Genomic DNA, 22,064 nt, shown 5'->3' with positions numbered 1-22,064 from the left:
GAAAATAACCCAGACAACATAAATGGCAACAAAATAAACCACCAAAACTCCTCCCCGTCTAACCAAGAAATGGAGCGTCTTTCCAATTACCAAGCACGACATCTTAGCCACTGGGTTCTACATCAATATTTCCAAGACCATTACCAACTTCAATATCATTAACTTCAGTTAGCAAGTTCCCAAGAGGATTTGCATGCTCCCTGTCACTATCCTTGATCACAGTTACCCCTTCTTGAATCATTATTTCTATTTCCCTATTCAAAGCACGACAATCTTCAATGTTATGCCCTTGAACGTTAGAGTGGTACATGCATCGTACAATAGGATCAAAACCTTTTGCATATGGGTCTTGAGTATAGCCGAGAAGCGGCTCAATCAGGCCAGAATGCTTTAACTTTTCAAACAAGCTTGTGTAGGACTCCCCGATTGGCGTGAAACTATTTATTTGCCTTTGTTTCCCTCCCTGCCCCTATTTTCTAGGGTTGTTGGGTACTCGAAAATGTCGTGAAGGAAAGAGTGCATTATGCGATGCTGGCGCTCGCCATAAGGAGTGACCTAGTGGTTGGACAGATGACTTGGCATTGTTCAGAGGATAATACTGAGGTGGATTATGTGGAGCTCGGGGATAGGTTTGGGGTTGGGGTTGAGGCTGAGTATATTGGTGAGGCGGACCCGTTGAACCATGTCCTGATCCTGAGACAACCATGGCAACATCATCATGTTCCTTCTGACCCAGCAAGCTTCATGTGTCATTCTGAATTGCTTGTGTTGTGGCTTTTAAATCAGAATAGCTCATGATCTTGCTCGACTTCAGCACATCTTCAACCATTTCTCCCATTGTTACCACATCATTAAAAGGCCTACCCACAGTCGTGATCAAATGCCCAAAGTAAGTTGGCTCTTAAGCTTGAAGAAAGTACTCGACCATCTCGTTTTCTTCCATCGGGGGATTGACTCTGGCAGCTTGCTCTCTCCATCTGAGCATGTATTCCCTAAAGCTTTCAGTAGGCTTATTTTTCATCTTGGTGAGGGACATGCGATCCGGGACGATTTCTATGTTGTACTAAAAGTGTCGGGCAAAGGCTTGAGCCATATCGTCCCATGTGTAGTACTTGCTAACATCTTGGCAGGTGTACCAACTCCAGGGCTGCCTCACTCAGACTATGACTAAAATATGCCATCAATAATTTGTCCTTCCTATCGGCGCCTCTCATATTACTGCAATAGCCTCTCAAATGAGTCACGGGATCTCCGTAGCCCGTCATACAAATCAAACTTTGGCATCTTAAACCCAGCAGGCAGTTGGATGTCAGGAAACAAGCACAAGTCTTTATAAGCCACGCTCATCTGGCTCCCTATCCCTTGCATGTTTCTTAAAGATTGCTCTAAGATTTTTACCTTCCTGGATATCTCATCTTGCTCCACTGTCTTAGCAGGCTTTCCAGTTTCACCAGGAGTCTCAAAATGAGGAGCGTGAGAGTATGGATCCGAGACTTTGAAAGTTGGTTCTGGAGCATAGTGTTGGGCATCGGGGACTTTGAACACAGTCTCGTTAGAAGATCGAGGAAAAGTAGCTGGAGGAGGAGCTACAAGGGCATGAGTGGCCAAAGGAGCGAGATGTGAGGTAGTTTTGGCGGGTAGAGTGTGAAAAGGTTGTGGGGATATATCCTGGACTTGTGACAGTGGCGGAATGGTGACAAGGCTTTCAGTGTAGTTAGTGGGAACTGATGGTGGAGGACACCCACTAATTCAGGCTTAGTATATTCCAGCCATCTGTCCTTTCAACCTTAAGACCTCTTCTTTCAACTCAGATTCTGATTCAACAATTCCCTTAGACGAATCAACAATCGTTGTGTCCAAGTCTTTGCTAGCCATGGCTACCTTGCTCTTTGACCTTGTATTGTATGGATGAGTTACTTAAAAATCACAAACCAACCTCCCTTAATCTGCCCAATGAAGGTAACAAAAGGAACAAAATGGGGACATCTTGTTAGCATTAGGGCATTTAACAGCTAAAAATATCACATTGTGTGCAATGCACCTAGCAACAATTAACGGTTCTAGAATGACTTCTAGGGTCACAGGGTCACTTGGTATCATCCCAATTTATCCATTTGAATGTTCTCTTTTCTTTTCTAACACTTCTTGGCTTATTCATTTTCCTTCCTTTTTCTTTTCTAATTATCACTCTTTTTTCTTCCCATTTCTCACATCCCATAATTTCACCCATTTTTCTTTTTTTTTTCCTTTTTCTTTTAATAAAATAAAAAAATGATTCGATCGAACCCTATGTAGGTTGCCTACGTATCATGAATCAGATCTTTGTGTAGTTCGGGAAGATCGAAACAAAGTAAACAAACTAATGTTCTCATTTTTATTTTCTTTTTTGTTTATTACCTTAATGGCTACTCTTGTGAAAAAAGAGAAATAAAAGAAGCAAATCTTTTTTTTTAATTTTATAGACTTAATGTTCTATAACCTATTCTAAACACAAGCTTAAACGAGCATATATCTTCTTCTTTTTTTAAACAAGTACTCTATGAAAATTATTAAAGAAAAACCCTAGAAGAAAAAAAAATATTTTTTATTCTTTTCTTTTCTTAGGAAGGAAATATAAAGAATAAACCAAAGAAAAATATTTTGAATTTTCATTTGATATCCTTGAAAAATGATTTCGAAACGAGAAATGAAAAAGATAAAAAAATATTTTTGGATTTCAGTTTTTGATTACCTAAAGAAGAAACTCTAAAGATAAACAACATATAAAGTATATTTTTTTTCTTCTATGTACAATATCCTGAAGTTCTAGTGAAAATAGAAAGAATATATATATTTTTTAATTCATTTTTCATTAATTACCCAAAGAAGAACCTCAAAAGAAAAACTTTTTGAATTTTTGAAATTAATATCTTAAAGAAAACTTTTAAAGAGGTACTAAAAGAAAATTCTTTTTTTTTTTTGAGTTTTTAGTCTTAATGTACTAAAAGGAAATATAAAAGCAATTTTTTATTTTGAGTTCTAGATATTAATTCAATAAAGGAAAACCACCTAAAATGATTTTTTTATTCTTAGAATTAGTATTCTAAAGAAAACTTCTAACGGAAATATAAAAACACAAAAAAAATTCTTTTTTTTGGATTTTTGATTTGTAACACATTTTCCAAATACAAAAATAGGAAATACAATAGCAAAAGACTCGGCAAACTTAACTAGACTATGACAAACTCTAACATCACCTAAAATACTCGACATTACTGTACAAAACTAGAAGGTAAAAGATGACATAGAAAAACGAACAACAGACTCAAAACATAATAACTAAAAAAATCTCCTTATGCAAACTCTTGAATGAGCAACCCTGACTGGATGGTCCTGGAGTGTCTGTCATGCTCAAACTCTGATAAGTAAGTCCACACCTGTATGAGAAAATTAAGACCAAATAAAGTTAAAGACCTATAACGATGTGAGACAATAACACTTCCTGTTAGACACATGCAAGACATGATTGTGACTATTTTTCTAAAATTAACCGATGTGGCTAAAGTGGCTAAAACTGCAAGATTTGGCTAAGACTCCGCGAAGTCAAGAACCTAAGATTTACTAGGAAGACCGGACCCTATGTGGGTTTCCTACGTATCACGCCCCGAAAGATGAGAATCAGGTTCGCGTAGTTCGGGAAGACTGGATACGGGCGAGAACTAAAAAAACAACTAATTTAGAAAAAAATATTTTGTCTTTTTTTAAAAAAAATGATGAAACATGTAAACTCTTTTTGGAATTTCTTTTTCCTTTTTTTTTTGGAAAATGATGAAAAAATGCAAATTCTTTTTTGGATTTTCCATGTTTTTTTGGTCTTTTTCTTAACAAAAATGTGACAGGAAATATAACTGGGCCCTACTTGCTTTATTTTCACACTTCACACTCTCTTTTTTTCTTTTTATTTTTTTTCATTTGCCCTCAACTATCATTGGTCCACCAAATGACCCTTTTACCCTTGAAAAAATGCAACATGTAGCACATAGGATGCATCAGGATGGTCTTTTATTTTTGGGTACACTTGTCCTAGACCGACCCAACCCCTGTGTTGAGTCCCCAAAGTCAAATGCACGTGATGCAAACAAACGTTCCTACTAGGGATCCGGCATGAGGTTATGTTATTCTAAGTTTAAACCTGGGGTTGTGTTCTTTACCTGGCTTTCCCGAGCGGACAACTCGAGTAGAAGAGGGGGCAATGTACCAGGAGCACGAAAGTCTACCCGGCCTTGTTGATGGCCCAGCCTCGTTCTATTTGGTATAAGTTCTAACAGAAAAGGTGGGTCACGCGAACGTGTGCACCATTTTTAGAAGACTCAGAGGGGTGGCGTAAGAAGACAGTTATATACAACTCAAATTATATCAAAGCGGTAAATAGACGGCAATTAGCACATTAGATCCACAAAATACAGTAATATCAACAATAAATAAAGCCAAGTAAAAATCATATTAACAAGCTTGAATTCTTGAGCCCTGAACCAAAGATTCTGGGTTCTTGTCCCCAGCAGAGTCTTCCGAGCTGTCACATCTCCTTTTTCCTACCTTGGAAGGGCATAAAAGAGTTTTTCCAATTTAAGTGACAATCGAAACGGGATTATTTAAATTAAAATCAGAGTCTCCACTTGGGATAGTTTATTGGTGTCCCAAGTCACCGGTTTAAAATCCCGAATCGAGGAAGTTTGACTCTTATTTATGGTCTGCGAACATAGAAATCCGGTTAAGGGATTTTGTTAACCCGGGAGAAGGTGTTAGGAATTCCCCGGTTCCGTGGTTTTAGCATGGTCGCTTTGATCATATATGGCTTAATCAAATTGTCTAATTACTCCATTTTAGAACCTATGTGCATTTGCCTTTTAATTAAAAAATTATCTTGAAAACAGGCCACACGTATGTGTATTATGACGACCCGGCCAGTTGTCTCATGAGTTACCGCTCCGTTTCCCCCATTTCTGATTCTTATTTCTTTGTTATCCGTGTTTTATGGTATCGGGTTGGTCGGATCGAATCCGGAATGATTTTGGTAAGGTTTGAGACACTTAGTCTCTTTTAAGAGAGTTTGAGTTGGAAAAGTCAACCGGATATTGACTTATGTGTTAGAGGGCTCGGATACTAGTTCCGATGGTTCAGTTAGCTCCGGGAGGTGATTTATGGCTCAGGACTGTGATCGGAATGGGTTTTGGAGGTTCGGAGTAGAATTAGGCTTAAATTGGCGAAGTTGATATTTTGGCGATTTTCGGTTGATAGCGAGATTTTGATATAGGGGTCGGAATGGAATTCCAAGAGTTGCAGTAGCTTCGTTTTGTCATTTGGGATATGTGTGTAAAATTTCAGGTCATTCGGACGTGGTTTGGTTGGGTTTTTTATCAAAAGCGTATTTTCGGAAGATTTTTGAAACTTAGGCTTGAATCCGATGTGATTTGGTAGATTTGATGTTGTTTGAGGTATTTTGATGATTGGAACAAGTTTGAATAAGGTATTGGATTATGTTTGTGCTTTTGGATGAGGTCCCGGGGGCCTCGGGGTAATTTCGGATGGTTGACGGAGAAATTGGGATTTTGTTGCAGCAGCTGATATTGTTGCTTCTGCTATTTTCGCACCTGCGGTTTGGGGACCGCAGGTGCGGCGCCGCATATGCGTTGGAATGGCTGCAGAAGTGGACGGGGAGGAATTTGTCAGGGACCACAGAAGCAGTCAAGATAGCCGCATCTGCGACGAGTGTATCGCAAATGCGGAATTTGGTTCCTTAAGTGATTTTCGCAGAAGCGGAGGGTAGACCGCAAATGCGGTTAAAGTGCCGCAGATGCGGAAAGTCCTGGGCAGAACATATAAGTTATTTCATTTCGTGAGTTTGAGTTATTCCACCATTTTTGACTTCGGCTTGAGAGCTTTTGGACGATTTGGAAGAGGGATTTCAAGGGAACTTTGTTAAGGTAAAGATTTTTGACTTAAAACACGTTTCTATGGTAGTATTTCATGGATTAAGAATGAAATTAAAGGAATTAAAAGGCTAAAAATGGAGAATTCGGGCTTGAGTTTAAGAGGCCTTAAATTGAGGATTTGAGGGGTCATTTGAACTCCGATTTTGGTATTCTTGATATGCATAGACTCGTGGGGAGATGAGAAATCTATTGATGTAAAAATTTCTGATTTTCATGAAGTGGGCCCGGGGCTCGGGTTTTGGTAATTTCGGGATTTGTGTCCTTTCTTGATTGTTTTCGCTGGGCTTTGTTCCCTTAGCATATGTTGACGTCCTCATTCTGATTTTTGGATAGATTCGACGCGTGTAGAGATCGATTCGAGGGGAAAAGGCGTCGCGAGCTAGATATTTAGCCGGTTCGTGGTGTGTAATGATTGTAAATGGTGCTCTGAGGGTTTGAAACCCCGGATTGCACATCGTAGTGCTATATTGAGGTGAGGCACACGCTTGATGACGAGCGTGGGGTCGTGCACTATTGGGGATTGTGATTTGGTCCATCCCGATTGATGATTTTACCGCGTATTTGATTGAAACTTATTTACTATCCTCATGATTTGGGCTGATTGCCATATTTGGGCTTCGTGCCAACTATTTGAACCCTTTGGGGATTTTTATTACTATTTCCTCACTGTTTTGACTTATTACTTGAACTCAGTCATGTTATTCTCCACTGTTTTACTACTCAACCATTTTTACTCCGTTTTGAGACTTAAATGATATTTTAAATTATGTTTTGGGCTGAGAAATACTGTTTTACTAGTGCCCGAGGGGCTTGTGATGATTTTCGGACTGAGTAAGGCCGAGGGCTTAGTTGTGAGGATACACTAATACTGATATGAGGGCGAGGGCCTGGGATACATATATACGCCACAAGGTGGCTTGATTGATATGAGGCCGAGGGCCTAGATTTGATGCCACGAGACGGCTTGTTATTGCGTTTGGGTCGTAAGGGGCCCCTCCCGGAGTCTATACACCCCCAGTGAGCGCGGGTACCTATTGTGATGTGAGATTGAGCCTGAGGGGCTGGTATTGTTCTATGTGATAGCCCGAGGGACTGGTATTATTCTATGTGATTGCCCGAGGGGCTGGTATTGTTCTATGTGATTGCCCGAGGGGCTGGTACTGTTCTGAGATGTTGCCCAAGGGGCGAATTTACTGATATTGTGTCCGAGGGGCAAACTTCTATTTGTTTAATTTACCTTAATTACCTGTCAATTACTTGTTTACTGGTTGAAAGAGGATTTTACTTGGCTTTTCATTGTCTTACTGCTTTTAAATGGTTTTACTGCTTCATTATAGAATGCCTTGTGCCTTACGTATTTTCCTACTTTCAGTCTTTATTTACATTTGTTACTCACTGAGTTGGAGTCCTCACTTTACTCCCTGCACCCTGTGTACAGATTTAGGCGTAGCTGGTCTCGCTCCGGAGTGCTGATTCATTCCAGCTTCAGGCGGATCTTCGAGGAGTCTTTAGGTAGCTGTTGACGTTCGCAGATCGGAGCTCCTCCCTATCTATTTCCTTATGTTCTTAGTTCAGTATTTAAAACTCTGTAGTTACATTTAAGGATTTGGTATGGTTAGATGCTCGTAACTTGTGACACCCCGGGTAGGACTGTTTTGGGTTGTACTTCCGCACTTTATTGGCATTATTCACTATTTGGTATTACTATATCATGTTTTAGACTGTTTTTATGTTATCTAATTGTTTAAAAAGGTGAATTGGGTTTAAGTGGTTGGCCTTGTCTTCACGAGAGGCGTCATCACGACCGGTTTCGGGTTTAGAGTCGTGACAGTGTACCCATTTGTTTGGCACGTCAAAAATCATGTCACGCGAACGTGTCCACAATCAATGACGCTTTATTATTATTAAGAAAGTTTGTCGAAGCTGCGCGAACGCATACTCCAACTTTGTTTTTAGAATCGTAATTATGTCATGTGAATGTGTCCACAATCACGATGATTTATTTATTAATATGTGCCTAATATACACGCCAAACACGAACACCCTAAAGATTTGACTACCCAATTTAAGAGGAGCTCCTAAAGTTGCCTATTTCTATCGGACATAAAAAAAAATATATCATTAGTGAAGGGGATGATTCAAGCCTGAACAACAATGTAACAAACGTATATTAAGAAACAATCCATTAACACTATCGAAACCCACCATTAAAGGTATCGTCCAACAACCCATATGTTTGAGCACTTTCCCAAATTTATTCACTTGTAAAATTGGTTATCTTCTTTGTCACGCGTGGGATTCAACAAGTGCAACCATATATTCAACCAAAAGTTAATCAACTCAAGCACATCTTTAAATAAAATTGCAAATCATTTGCATAATAGCTATTAAAGCATGTTAGGCAAACACATATCTCGATCAACCACACAATGCAATTTAAGTTATGTAAAGAACAGAGAAGAGAGTGGACCTCAATAGCAAAATCTGAAATTTCAAAATCACGGACAAGACCTCTGTTAAAACGTCTCGCCGGAAACCTCAAATGGAACCGGAACCATTAAACAGAAACCTCACTGGTGATCAATGACAAAAACCTCGATGAATGATTATTTCAGCAGCGCTCGAACTTTTGAAGTAAAACCAGCAACTTGGAACAATTTTCTGATCAATGAGCGTACTTGAACCTTAAGACATTTACACTGACGAAACAAATTTTAACATTTTCGAACTTAACAACTGGACGAAGCCATGAACGGGAATCTTTCAAAGATCGGAGCTCGATCGGAAAGTGTTGCTTGAATTAATTATTTTGGCCTAAATCGGACCACCAACGCATCCTAAGGTAGTAGCATCAGTAGGTATCGAGAGAAAGGAAGAAGCCAGTAGAAGCTCGGGTGAGTGAAAGGATCGACGAAGCTTGAAAATTTGGTGTGTAGCTGAATTCCGGCGATTCTTTGTGTGTGTTTGTCTGCTTATATGGGTGTGTGTTCTGGGCGTTCTTAGAGTTTTTCTGGCTGGACGCCGATAGCTAAGAGGTGAAGGGAGGTGATGGAGTGTGCTGCTGTTTTTTTAAGATGAAGAGAGGACGAGAGCTGCTAGTTCCCCCTTTTCTCTTGTGAGTGTTGCTGCTCTTCAAGATTCAGAGAATGGGAATCGACTGATGCATTTTTAAGGGTCTGCTGGTGTTTTTGGTCTTACGGAGAAGAATGTGATGGATTCCTTTCGTTGGTTTTGTGAGTCTGTAAAAGACGACGTTTTGGGAGGGGGGTTCTATGGTGAGAAAAACGGCGGATCTCCCTTAGAGGTCTAAGGTTTAGGAAATTAGGCTTCTTTTTGGTTATATAGAAAGGGTTTTTAGGTTAAAGGGGTATGGGTTTGGTATTATTGGGCCTTAAAATTGGGCCAAAGACTAAAAAATGGACTATAAGATTAAAATGGGATAAACCAACCCCAAAGCTAACTCTTCCTTCTAAAATTATATATAATTTATAATATAAAAATATAAAACTGATCTTAATTAATTAAACTAAACTATATTAAAACATGATACTATTTTTGTGTTCTCAAGATTATATAAAAATAAAAATAAGGTACTATTTTTGTTTATTTTTTATATAAATTTATGAAAGATACATAAACTAAAATATTTTTGTAATTTTCATTTTGTGACCAAATAAAGTAAAAGAGTCAAAATTTGTTGAAATAGCGATATGAGGCCTAAACTAGATATTTACATGCTAAAATATAAAAAATCTTGGGAAGGGTCAAAAATCATATGTCTACACGCATGACATGATTTTTGACGCGCCAAACAAAATGAGTACACGTACGCGTGACTCGTTTTAAAAATAACTCGTTAAGTACGAATAATCAAGCAACTAAAAGCGGTTAAAGGGATAAATGCACATAGGTCTTAAATTGAGTAGTTGAACAATTTAAGCCAAGTATAAATTGCTAAGCGACCGTGCTAGAATCACAAAACCTGAGAATGCCCAACACCTTCTCCCGGATTAACAGAATTCCTTATCTAGAATTTCTGGTTCGCAGAATTTTAAATAAAGTCGAAACTTTCCTCGATTTTGGATTTAAAATAAATCGGTGACTTGGGACACCAAATAAACTATCACAAGTGGCGACTCTGAAAAATAATTAAAATAATTCCATTTCGAATAATGCCACTTTAATTGGAAAAACTCCCTTATATCCCCCTTTTCGGGTGGTAAAAAGAATGTATGACAGCTCTGGCGACTTCGCTGGGGAATAAGAACCCAGAACTTCTGGTTCACGGTTCAGGAATTCGAGCTTGTTAATGTGATTTTTATTTGGCTTTATTTATTATTGATATTACTGTATTTTGTGGACTTAATACGCTAATTGTCATTTATTTACCGCTTTGATATTACTTGAACTGTATTTAAATGTCTTCTTACGCCTCCCTTCTAAGTCTTCTAAAAAATGGTGCACATGTTTGCGTGGCACACTTTTTCTATTAGAAGTTATACCAAATAGAACGAGGTTGGGCCAGCAACAAGGCCGGGGAGACTTTCGTGCTCCCGGTACATTGCCCCCTCTTCGGCTCGAGTTTGTTCGCTCGGGTAAGCCAGGAAACACAACCCCAGGTTTAAACTTAGAATTACGTAACCTCATGCCGGATCCCTAGTAGGAATGTTTTTTTGCATCACGTGCATTTGACCTTGGGGACTCAACACAGGGGTTAGGTCCGTCTAGGACAAGTGTACCCCAAATAAAAGACCATCATGATGCACCCTACGTGCTATGTGAATATTTATTTGTTTCGGCTTGCATGACCGGCTAGGAAAAGAAAATCAAGAGAAAAACCAAGAGTGAGGTAGGATAGAGAATTCACCCGGTTCTGAAAACTTCGGTATTTGAAAATAGCTCGAAACTCTGTCGAAATTCTAGAAAAAAAAAGTCATTTCAAAATAAGCCAAAATTTTCATGTGTCATGTTTCCCTTGTTCCGTCAAAACTGACCGAACTACGTGAGTCTGATTCTCACCGGATGTGAGATACGTAGGCAAATCTCATCGGTTCCGGCCCCAATTTTTAAAAATCCAAAAAAATATTTTCCTTAGAAAATTCCAAAAAAAAAGAAGTTTTTTTTAAAACTCAAAAAAATGGTTTTCCGCGCACAAACTCCAATTGTTTTCATCCACAAATCCATAGCCTTTTATAAGAGATCTTGAATTTTAGATCGAAGTTACTATAGCACGCAGCTCTTTCTTAAGAAATCTTCAACGTTATTGTTTCTACTTCTATGAAAATGGAGTGTTGAAGAACTCCATGGATGCATCGACCTCTCCCCAGCCTTTGGTTGTGGGAGAGAGTAACCATAATCATAGCGACCATTTTCCCAACAACAAGACCCAACAAATGTATGCCTCTTAATTGATTACAAATCATCCGGCCACAAAACTGATTTTAAAACCAGTTCAAATTGTTCATAGAGAGCCTACAATACAATTTACAATGGAGGAAAGAAAAAGTTATGATGTGGAGGAGGGACTTCACCAAGCAGTTGTCGTCAAATTATCGCCGTGATCCCCAGGTTTGCATGATCTACGTAATTTGCTGCCTAAAGTTCTGGGAATTAAAGGCCATTGTTTGGTTGGTCAACTAGCTCCAAAACAATTGTCAATCCGTTTGGATCAACATGACGATTTAGTTACTGCTCTAGCAAGAGCAGTGAACTACTTTCCATTCGAAGGAGAAGAGCATCAATATCGTATCTTTCCTTGGACAATTGGTTTCAATCCTAACGAAGAAACAACGATGGATGTGGTGTGGATTTCATAACCAAACTTATCTCCAGATTAGTTTTCTAAAAAGTCTTTACTATCTATTGCATCAGCAGTTGGAAAGCCAATAGCTATTGACAAAGCAACACAGGTGAAATCTAGACCAAGCACTGCTCGGGTCAGAGTTATTGTCGACTTAGTTGCTAAGCTGCCACAACGTATTCGATTACAACATATTGACAATGAATCTGGTAAGATCGTTGAGGTTTTTCAAGAAGTTGTCTCTGAATATCTTCCAGGATATTGCAATGTTTGTAAGCACCAAGGACATGTCGATTCGGCATGTCGCTTTCTTAAAAAGAAAAATATCATGGTAGCAGTAGATGGAGAGGACAGTAATGATCAAAGTAATATTGAAAAACTACAAGGTGATGCAAGAGATTACTTGAATGCTAAATTGCTACAAAAACGAGTTGAAGAAGTTCCAGTTGATAGAGCACTAAGTACAGTTGTGAAGAATTTACCTATAATACCTGGGACTGATCAAGGGAATAACTCTCACGTGGATCCTACTTCATCAAGGACTGATGTTAGAGGTGATCGTATGAATGTGCAGCAAGGTGCAAGTGTAAGGGGAGTGGAATTAGCAGAAATAACAAAGGAAACTCACTTGTTAATGGTCCACAATCAAATGCTACCAATGTAAATGAAAGGGTTGTTGTTGTTGTTACAGGAAGAAACTCTGTATCTGGTGCAATTTTTCCAATTGCTAAAGCCATTGCTAGAGTTTCCCAGGATTTGAAGGGTGCTAATTACATTGAGGCTGAGCGAGGTTTAGCTTGGGTTTCTAAAGCTTCAGTTATTGAACCTGTGCATTCTCAGCTGATGATGGATGATAGTTCAATAGCTGCAACTGTTGAAGCGTTTTTATCCAAAACTAATGCAACAGTAGCTGAGGAAAAGCCAGATGACAAAATTGTAAAACAACCAGGTCCTGTAGGTTCACATTTGGAGGTTAATTTTGCATTGAATACAACAGGTAGTCGACCTAATGCTGCTGGGATTATCACAACTAATGTTGCAGAACATAATGCACAGCAAGTTGAGGAGCAACAATTTGAAAATGTTAATGTTTTGGGTAGTACAGCTGTTCGACATCCTGGACAAAATTTAAAAGTGGCTAATGATGCGAAGAATTTGTGTGTTCGAGGTGTTAATAAATTGCATGGAAACTAGGTTGAGGTATCTGGTGATCGATATGCTAGTGAACCAACTGATAAATCAGTAGTAACAGTGTTAGGGCTGGGCAAAGCAGGAGAAAAACCAGTAGTTGTTACGTTGAAGGCAAGTGGTGATCGATCTGAGATTGCTACTGCTGCATCTGTTGCTAAACTTTCTAATGTTGATCGAGATGAATCAATGGTACAAACTGGAGTTGAGCAGACAGCACCTGGAACCTTGACAACTACTGGTGCATTGACTACACAACTGGATCTATATACTCCTTCAGCTATAGTTGATGATCGACCTTCTGCGGAAGTTGGTGAATCAGTTGGTAACGCAACATCCCTTGAAACTGTAGTGACTGATAAGGGGCAAGATCAAGTGAGTGCAATGGCTGTGGAGTATGCAACTACTACAGGTCTTACAACATCAAATATACAGGCTAATTATTCTAAACATTTAACTGGAGTTGAACAGCCTACTATTGAGATTTTGAAAACTATTGTTGCTAATGCTGTTGAGAATATAGAAAAACAACAGCAGCTGCACAATTGTGTAAAGCTGATACGCATCCAGTGCATAAAAATAAGGATAATGGTTTAAAGAACAATACAATGGCTAGCTATTTTGGAGTTTTGAACAATGAACATGTATTGATTGATGTTGGGATGGGAAAGCAGCTGTTTGATCGAGATGCAACATCAAATAGGCAGCCAAAATCCCTAGGCAATGTAAAGGAACACCAAAACTCAAAGTTTTCTGTCGCACGATCAGCCAGTTCAAGGCAAAATGCATCTCCACATGCAAAACATCAAAGATTGAGAGATGGGAATGAGATTGCTCAGATGAACAATGAAGAGAATCTACAGCTGGTGGAGAGTAATGCACCACAAAACATGGATCAAAACAGCTGCTCCAGTCCAGCAGCTGTAAATGTAACTACTTTTGGGGCACAAAGGCAGAAGCAACAAATTGTGAACACTCCTACTGCTATTTGTGATCGACATGAAGCAGCACCAAATACGGGACAGCAACAACTAATTGAAAACAGTCCACAGTCAGTAATTCAGGTGCCAAAAGATGGACAGCAACAAAAGGATAGAGTTTGGCTCGACGCGATGCAACAGCGTAATGGCACAAATATACCTGAAGCCAATTCGATTGTAGTGCTAGATGCAAATCAATCTGCGCAGCAACAGATTGATCAAAACCATTATGGTCGAAAAGCAACAACAATGTCCAATTTGGCATCGACTTCGACATATGTTGGACAGCAACAACTTATTCCAGCTGATAGTCCTATAGGTCATCGACAAGTCACAACAACAACATCTGGACAGAAGCAAATTGCTACAATCAGTCACGTTATGTCAGATGATGAGAGAATTTATTTGGAATCAATGCTGAGTGCCAATGCTCTACAATCTGTGAATTTGGGGATAGACTTCAATCTAGCAAGAGAGGACGATCCAATGTTTGCACTGCGTAGGCAACAGGATTTATCACCATTGCGCATCGGACCAAATCACAACATTCGTACAAGAGATAAAAGCTGGGAAGGCAAGGTAAGTGACGAAGGAATTGTTAGGCGACCTCCAATGAGAGTTTCCAAACAAAAGCAGGTTGCCCCAACTACTTCTACGAGGTCCAACCGTTCAAAAAGGAAATGATGATTTTTGAATACATTTTGCACACGGTAGAGGGAATCGACAAAGAATTACAAATAGAAGTTTTTACAAGTTTGGAAAAGAAGGGAAAAGAATCAAATGGGTACTACATTTTATTTTACCACTTTATTAGTAAATATTTGGTCCTTTCAAGTTCATATTTTATACATGCTTGTTAGTTCGCGAGGCTATTGTATGCCTCAATAGGATTAGTAAGGTAAGGTTTAGCCCGGTTTGTGTTGCCTTGGTCCTTAGCCAAGGCATTTGTGTAACAATACTGGTGCTATTGTCCCCCTTATGTCTACTCTTCCTAATTGTTGTATTTTTAATTTTCTGTTATTAATAAAAAATTAGCCCTAGGCGCACCTAGCGGATTGCTAAAAAAAATGGTTTCCTTCTTTCTAAAGCCTTTCATACGGAAAAAAAGAAATAAAAAGAAAAATCAATAAAAATTCAAAATCCAAAATACGGGTTTCCTTCATTTTGAAGTGTTTCTTCCAAAAGAATCCGAAAAAATCAGAAACAAAAATCTAAAAATATTCTTTTCTTATTTAGAAGTCTTTTTTTGTAAATGTCCATAAAAAATTGAAAAAATTGAAGTCCAAAAATATTTTCACTTTTCTTCAAAAGTACTTTCAAAAGAGAAAAAAAAAAAGAAGAAGAGAAACTCAGAAATTCGAAATATTTTTATAAAAAATCCTTCTTTCGAAAATCCACAAGTCAAATCAAAAATCAAAAAAAATATTTTTTCTACATTTTTAAGAAATCTTTTCCCAAATATTCAAAAAAAGAAAGAAAAAGAAGAAAAACAATTCCTTTTCCTTGTTTAAAAGTCTTTCTTTCAAAAAAATAATTTTAAAATATTGAAGTTCAAAAAAATGTTTTTGTTTTTCTTTAGAAGTAATTTTGTAAATTTAAAAAAAATAAACTCAGAAATCCAAAATATTTTCTTAAAAGTTTCTCTTTCGAAAATTAAGAAGCAAAATCAAAAATCCAAAAATATTTTCTTTCTTCTTTAGAAAAAAAGAAAACAAATGAAAATTCAAACAAAAACATTTTCCTTTTACTTTTGAAATTCTCAAAGCTCCAATCAAAAGAAAAGGAATTTTAGAAGTCTTTCGTTCAAAAAATAAAAATTAAAAATACAAAAAAAAAATATTTACTTTCTTCTTTTAAAGCATCTTTCAAAAATTCCAAAAACAAATTTAAAAAAAAAATATGTTTTCTTTTTCTTAAAGCTTTCATGGTCTGAGTTTTATAAAGTAAACAAAAAAAAAGTTAGCTTATTTACTTTATTCCCGATCTTCCCGAACTACGCAAGATCTAATTCAGGCGGCGTCATGATACGTAGGCAATGCTCATCAGATTCGATCATAGTTATAAAATAAACTGAGTGAAAAAAATAAACTGAAAAAAAAAAGAGAAAGAAAAAATTGAGTGAAAAAAAAGAAGAAAAGAGTGAAAAAAAAAAAGAAAAAAAAGAGAGTGACAAAAACAAAAAAGAGAAAAGGAGAGTGCCAAAAATAAAAGAGTGCCAGAAATAAAATGAGAAAATCAAGAGTGATTAAAGAGAGGCAGAAATAAAAGAAAAGAGGTACATACTGAAAGGGTTAGTTAAGGTCGGGATGAAACATGCAACCGTTCAAACCCATGGTAGAAGCATTTAACTGTTAGGTGCATTGCATCCCAACGTGTGATTTTCTATATGTTAAATGTATAAAAACTAATAAGGTTGTGGTGTGAGCAAATTAGTCAGGTTCTGTTCAGGTGGTTGGTCTTGTTGGTATGCGGTGATGAACGCACAACCTTCCACGCGACCACAACATTGTACACAAAATCGAGCTCTAGCCCCCAGAAATACCCATCCTTACCAAGCTCTATATAATCCTCAACCAAATGTTCCCCAGTACAATCCTCGCCCAAGAGAACCTTTCAAAAAGAATCAGTTCGCCCCTATTGGCGAATCATACTCGGGCTTGTTCCAAAAGCTAGCCATGCGAGGTCTGCTGCAGCCAGTGGCCCCAAATCGGCCAAACACCGAGTCCCCATCGCACCGAGCTGACACTGGATGTGAATACCACTCTGGAGCAGTGGGACATAGTACATACGACTGTTGGACCCTCAAGAGGGCAGTTGAAGACTTGATTGAAGCTGAAAAAATCGTTCTTCGGGGCGAAGAGGCTCCTGATGTGCTGAACAATAAGTTGCCTGCTCACAACATCGGGCCAGTAGTCGGAATAATTTGTGAAGATGAGGAATTTGATCCGGCCATTGAAGGTCATTGCATTCATTGCCGAGATAGAAGAAAATCCAAAAAAAAACGGTTGTCAAGCCTGAAAGTTCACTATCAGACGGTAATCTCGGTAGGCAGTCTTGCTATTCTTTCTGCGTCCAGATTATCTCAGGGTTTGATCCGTATGTTTTACTTTATTGTCTTACTTTCCGGTGTAAACCCTTCTCATCTTAAAAAGTCAAAAAAAATCAAAATCAAATGTTCATTGTCCAGGAATCAAATGTCGATTTTGAGGCAAAAGTTGTGATGAAATTCTAAGAGTCGGACGGTTTACACAGATCAGGCATCCAGTTCAAAAGGCATGTCATGTTCATTGAAGTCCGCATGTACTTCAGATAAGTCCTTCTTTCCTTTTCCCTAAAGGGACGCTTCTTGGTTTAAACTCATTTTCCATTCCATTGTTTGTTTTCTTTGAATCCCTTTCGGTCTAACTCTCTTTCGAAACTAAGACAAAGAAAGGATGGTAAGACTGATTTACAGGGTTCTCATTTGACACAAGCTAATATGCGAAAAGGGCACCCAGCTTTGTCACGACCCGGATTTCCCACCCTCGGGGGTCATGATGGTGCCTACTCGTAGATGCTAGGCAAGCCACGAAATTAGAAATCCTTAACTCTTTTTTTTAATCTTCTTACAAACTACATTAACAAGTGATAAACATTTAAATACAGCGGAATATGAGATTTAAGCGGAAGATTTAAATAAATATAAAACCCAAAATAATACGAAAATCTACATGTGCCTCTACCCAGAAACTGGTGTCACAATATCCACGGACTACTAAGATCACTACACACAACTGTTTGAAAGAAAGAAAATATTGTCTATCTCGGATACAAGAGATAACAGAACATAATAAAAGATAGAGGAGACGACGGGCCTGCGGATGCCTGCAAGGCTACCTCGGTGTCTCGGTGGACTGAAGGCTGGCTCCCCTAATGCTGCTGACCAAGAGTTGCTCCTGTATCTGCACATAAGTGTAGAGTGTAGCATCAGCACAACCGACCCATGTGCTGGTAAGTGTCTAGCCTAACCCCGGTGAGGTAGTGACGAGGCTAGGACTAGACTCCAGATAAACTTGTGCAGTTATATAATATACAGCGAAAATATAAACAGGAAATAACAGTTTAAAAGAGAGGGGAAACATGCTTCGGGGAAACATAACAATTCTAACAGAAACTTAATAAAGTATGAAAGAACACTCGATGTCTACAACAATACAATAACAATACTGTTGCGGCGCGCAACCCGATCCCTTATCATTTAACATTGTTGCGGCGTGCAACCCGATCCACATATATAACTGTTGCGGCGTGCAACCCGATCCAATATAACATCTGCTGTGGCGTGCAACCCGATCCAATATTATATCTGTTGTGGCGTGTAACCCGATCCAATATAATATCTGTTGCGGCGTGCAACCTGATCCGAATATATAACTGTTGCGGCGTGAAACCCAATCCACATATATAACTGTTGCGGCATGCAACCCGATCCACATATATAATTGTTGCGGCGTGCAACACGATCCATATATATATAATAATGTTGCGGCGCGCAACCCGTTTCCAATATATAGTCAACAATAATCATAATTAACCGTCTCGGCAAGGAATCAACAATAGACTACACCATCCCGGCAAGGGAACTCAACAGTACAAGTATATACGTCCCGGCAAGGGAGAAACAACTATAACCAACTTGTTCCAACATCTAACTATCTCAACTATAACTCAACTAGTTTCAACATCTAACTACCTCAGCTATAACTAGACTTGTTACAACACCTAACTACCCAACTATAACCAAACTTGTTACAACACCTAACACAAAGAATCATCAATCTAAGCATCTGTAATATCAATTAAGAACATAATGCAAGGGAACCTCAATTCAACAATAGCCCGGCAAGGGGCAACATAATGATCTCTTTTTTCTCACTTTTACTTCACAATTCACTTCACAATACGAGCCAATGCTCTAGAGTTTCGATTATCACTTATATTTTCACAATTCGTTATACAACTAGTGCCAACGCTCCTCAATGTTCATAGGTCACAATTCTTTCCACAACTTTACACAACAAATAAAAATCTTCACCAAGGCATGAATAATACAACGAGATCATGAAAATCATAATATAAGACTCATAGTCATGCTTAACACCAACGTATAGATACTCATCACCATGCCTATACGTCGTACTCAACAAGGAACAAATAGCAAATAGGACACAACTCCTAATCCCTCAAGCTAAGGTTAGACCAAACACTTACCTCGATGCCACGAATACAACTCAAGGTTCAATTACAGATTTACCCCTTGATTCCACCGTCAATTCGCTCGTATCTAGTCATAAATTACTTAATTACATCAACAAACGCTAAATGAATCAACCCCAATGCATAAAAATGAGTTTTCCAAAGTTTTACCCAAAAAGTCAAAAATTGCCCCTGGGCCCACATGGTCAAAACTCGAGGTTCGAACCAAAACCTTATTACACATTTCCCCACAAACCCAAATATATGATTTGTTTTGAAACCGAACCTCAAATCGAGGTCCAAATCCCCAATTTTTGAAAAACCTAGGTTCTACCCAAAACACCCAATTTCCCTCATGAAAGTCTTTTATTTTAAGTTGAAATCATGTTAAAAGATGTTAATGATTGAAGAAAACTAGTTAAAATGACTTACAATTGAAAAACCGACTTACAATTGATTTGGAGAAGAAGGAATCCTTGAAAAATCGCTTAAGTGTGTTTATGTTTGAGGGAATATGAAAAATGGGTTTTAAAATCGGTTAAGTATAAAAGTTGCAGGTTGCAGGTATGGGAATTGCGAACAGGGGTTCACAATTGTGAACCCCGACCCCTAATAAGCTGGGAAATGCGAATGCGAACCCTTCAGAAATTCCAAACTTTCGCATTTGCGAAACTATTGTCGCATTTGCGAAGAGGACATCGCATTTGTGATCCCTGGCCAATAGGCAAACCTTCGTATTTGCGAGCCAAGGCAGGTCTGGGCTGGATTTGCAATTGCGATCCAGCCTTCGCATTTGCGAGCCAGGTTTCTCAAATGCGAAGCCTGTAGGCCTGTTCATACCAGCAAAATTTTTCTGCAATTTCTAAGTTCAAAATGCAACCCGTGGCCTATCCAAAACTCACTCGAGCCCTCAGGGCTCCAAACCAAATATACACACAACCTCAAAAACATCATAAGAACTTATTTTTGTAATAAAATTACCAAAATAACCTCAATAACAACGAATTAAACCTCAAAATCATAGAATTTTCTCAAACTTCTTAAAATATCAACTTTAGCAATTTAGGTCCGAATCATGTCAAATGACATCCGTTTTTCACCAAATTTTACAGAAATGTCTAAAATCATATATAAGACCTGTACAGGTGCCGGAACTAAAATACGGACCTGATACCATCACGTTCTAATCAAATTTCTTTAAACAATTTCAGAAAATAATTTTCTTTGAAAATTCATTCCTCGGCCTTAGGACCTTGGAATTCGATTCCGGGCATACGCCCAAGTCCCATATTTTCCTACGGGCCCTCAGGAATCATCAAATCATGGGTCCGGGTCCGTTTACCTAAAATGTTGACGTGAAGATGTATCAGGATTTGCGGCAGCATTATTGGTGGAGAAGAATGAAGAAGGACATCGTTGCATATGTGGCTTGGTGTTTGAATTGTCAGCATGTCAAGTATGAGCATCAGAGGCCTGGTGGTTTGTTCTAGAAGATTGAGATTCCTGAGTGGAAGTGGGAGCGAATCATTATGGACTTCGTTGTTGGACTCCTACGGACTCAAAGGAAGTTCGATGCAGTATGGGTTATTGTTGATAGGCTGACCAAGTCAGCGCATTTCATTCATGTGGCAGTCTCCTACTCTTCCGAGAGGTTAGCTGAGATCTATATCCGAGAGATAGTTCGCCTTCATGGTGTGCCCGAGTCTATCATTTCGGACTGAGCTACGCAGTTTAGCTCCCATTTCTGGAGAGCCGTTCAGCGAGAGTTGGGCACACGGGTTGAGTTGAGCACAGCGTTTCATCCTCAGACATATGGGCAGTCCGAGCGAACCATTCAGATTCTGAAGGATATGATCCGAGCTTGTGTTATTGACTTTGGAGGATCATAGGATTAGTTTTTGCCTTTAGGAGCTTTTGTCTACAACAATAGCTACCAGACGAGTATTCAGATGGCTCTGTATGAAGCTTTATATGGTAAGCAGTGTCGGTCTCCGGTTGGATGGTTTGAGCGGGGAGAGGCTTGGTTGTTGGGTACGGATCTAGTTCAGGATGCCTTGGACAAGGTCAAGACTATTCAGGATAGGCTTCATGCAGCTCAGTCTAGACAAAAGAGTTATGCCGACCGCAAGGTTCGAGATTTGGCATTCATGCTCGGTGAGCGGGTAATGCTTCGACTGTTGCCTATGAAGGGCGTGATGAGATTTGGGAAGAAGGGCAAGTTTAGCCCTAGGTTCATTGGTCCATTTGAGATTCTTGATCGAGTGGGAGAGGTGGCTTATAGACTTGCATTGCCGCCGAGCTTATCAGCCGTGCATCCAGTGTTTCATATGTCCATGCTCCGAAAATATCACGGCGATCTATCCCATGTGTTAGATTTCAGCACTGTCCAGTTGGACAAGGACTTGTCTTATGAGGAGGAGACGACTATTCTAGACCGGCAGGTTCGTCAGTTGAGGTCGAAGAGTTTTCCTTCTGTTCGTGTTCAGTGGAGAGGTCAGCCTCCTAAGGCATCGACCTGGGAGTCTGAGTCCGATATGTGGAGCCGTTATCCTTATCTTTTCCACGACTCAGGTACTTCATTCCTCTATCCATTCGAGGATGAACGATTGTTTTAGAGGTGGAGAATGTGAAAAGGTCATCAGTTGTGTTGCAAGTGAATTCAGTGTTCCGAGGTTTAATAACCTCCTTTTTACCCCACCTTGATTTATGTGTGTGGTCTGCACCTATATCCGGAAAGCCTTCTATGTAAAGAAATGAGAAATAGAAATTCTAGAGTTAAAATTTGATTATGATTGACTTTGGTCAGCATTTTGAGCAAACGGACCCAGATCCGTGTTCCGACAATCCCGGGAGGTCCACAGTAAAATATGGGACTAGGGCGTATGCCCG

General features: G+C 39.0%; 1 long non-coding RNA gene across 1 annotated transcript; it reads right to left on the bottom strand.

The window, feature by feature from the left end:
• Positions 1–3,109: 3,109 nt before the first annotated feature.
• On the bottom strand, positions 3,110–9,280 carry LOC142162644 (uncharacterized). The gene is made up of 2 exons (XR_012693887.1): positions 8,443–9,280; positions 3,110–3,416 (listed from the first exon to the last, which is right to left on the bottom strand). It is a non-coding gene; the product is annotated as an uncharacterized LOC142162644 (long non-coding RNA).
• Between the last annotated feature and the right edge of the window lie 12,784 nt (positions 9,281–22,064).

This window comes from Nicotiana tabacum, chromosome 8 (genome assembly GCF_000715075.1).
Source record: "Nicotiana tabacum cultivar K326 chromosome 8, ASM71507v2, whole genome shotgun sequence".
Lineage (NCBI taxonomy): Eukaryota > Viridiplantae > Streptophyta > Magnoliopsida > Solanales > Solanaceae > Nicotiana > Nicotiana tabacum.
Note: the sequence above shows the minus strand (reverse complement) of the source record. Positions and strands in the feature narration are given on the sequence as shown.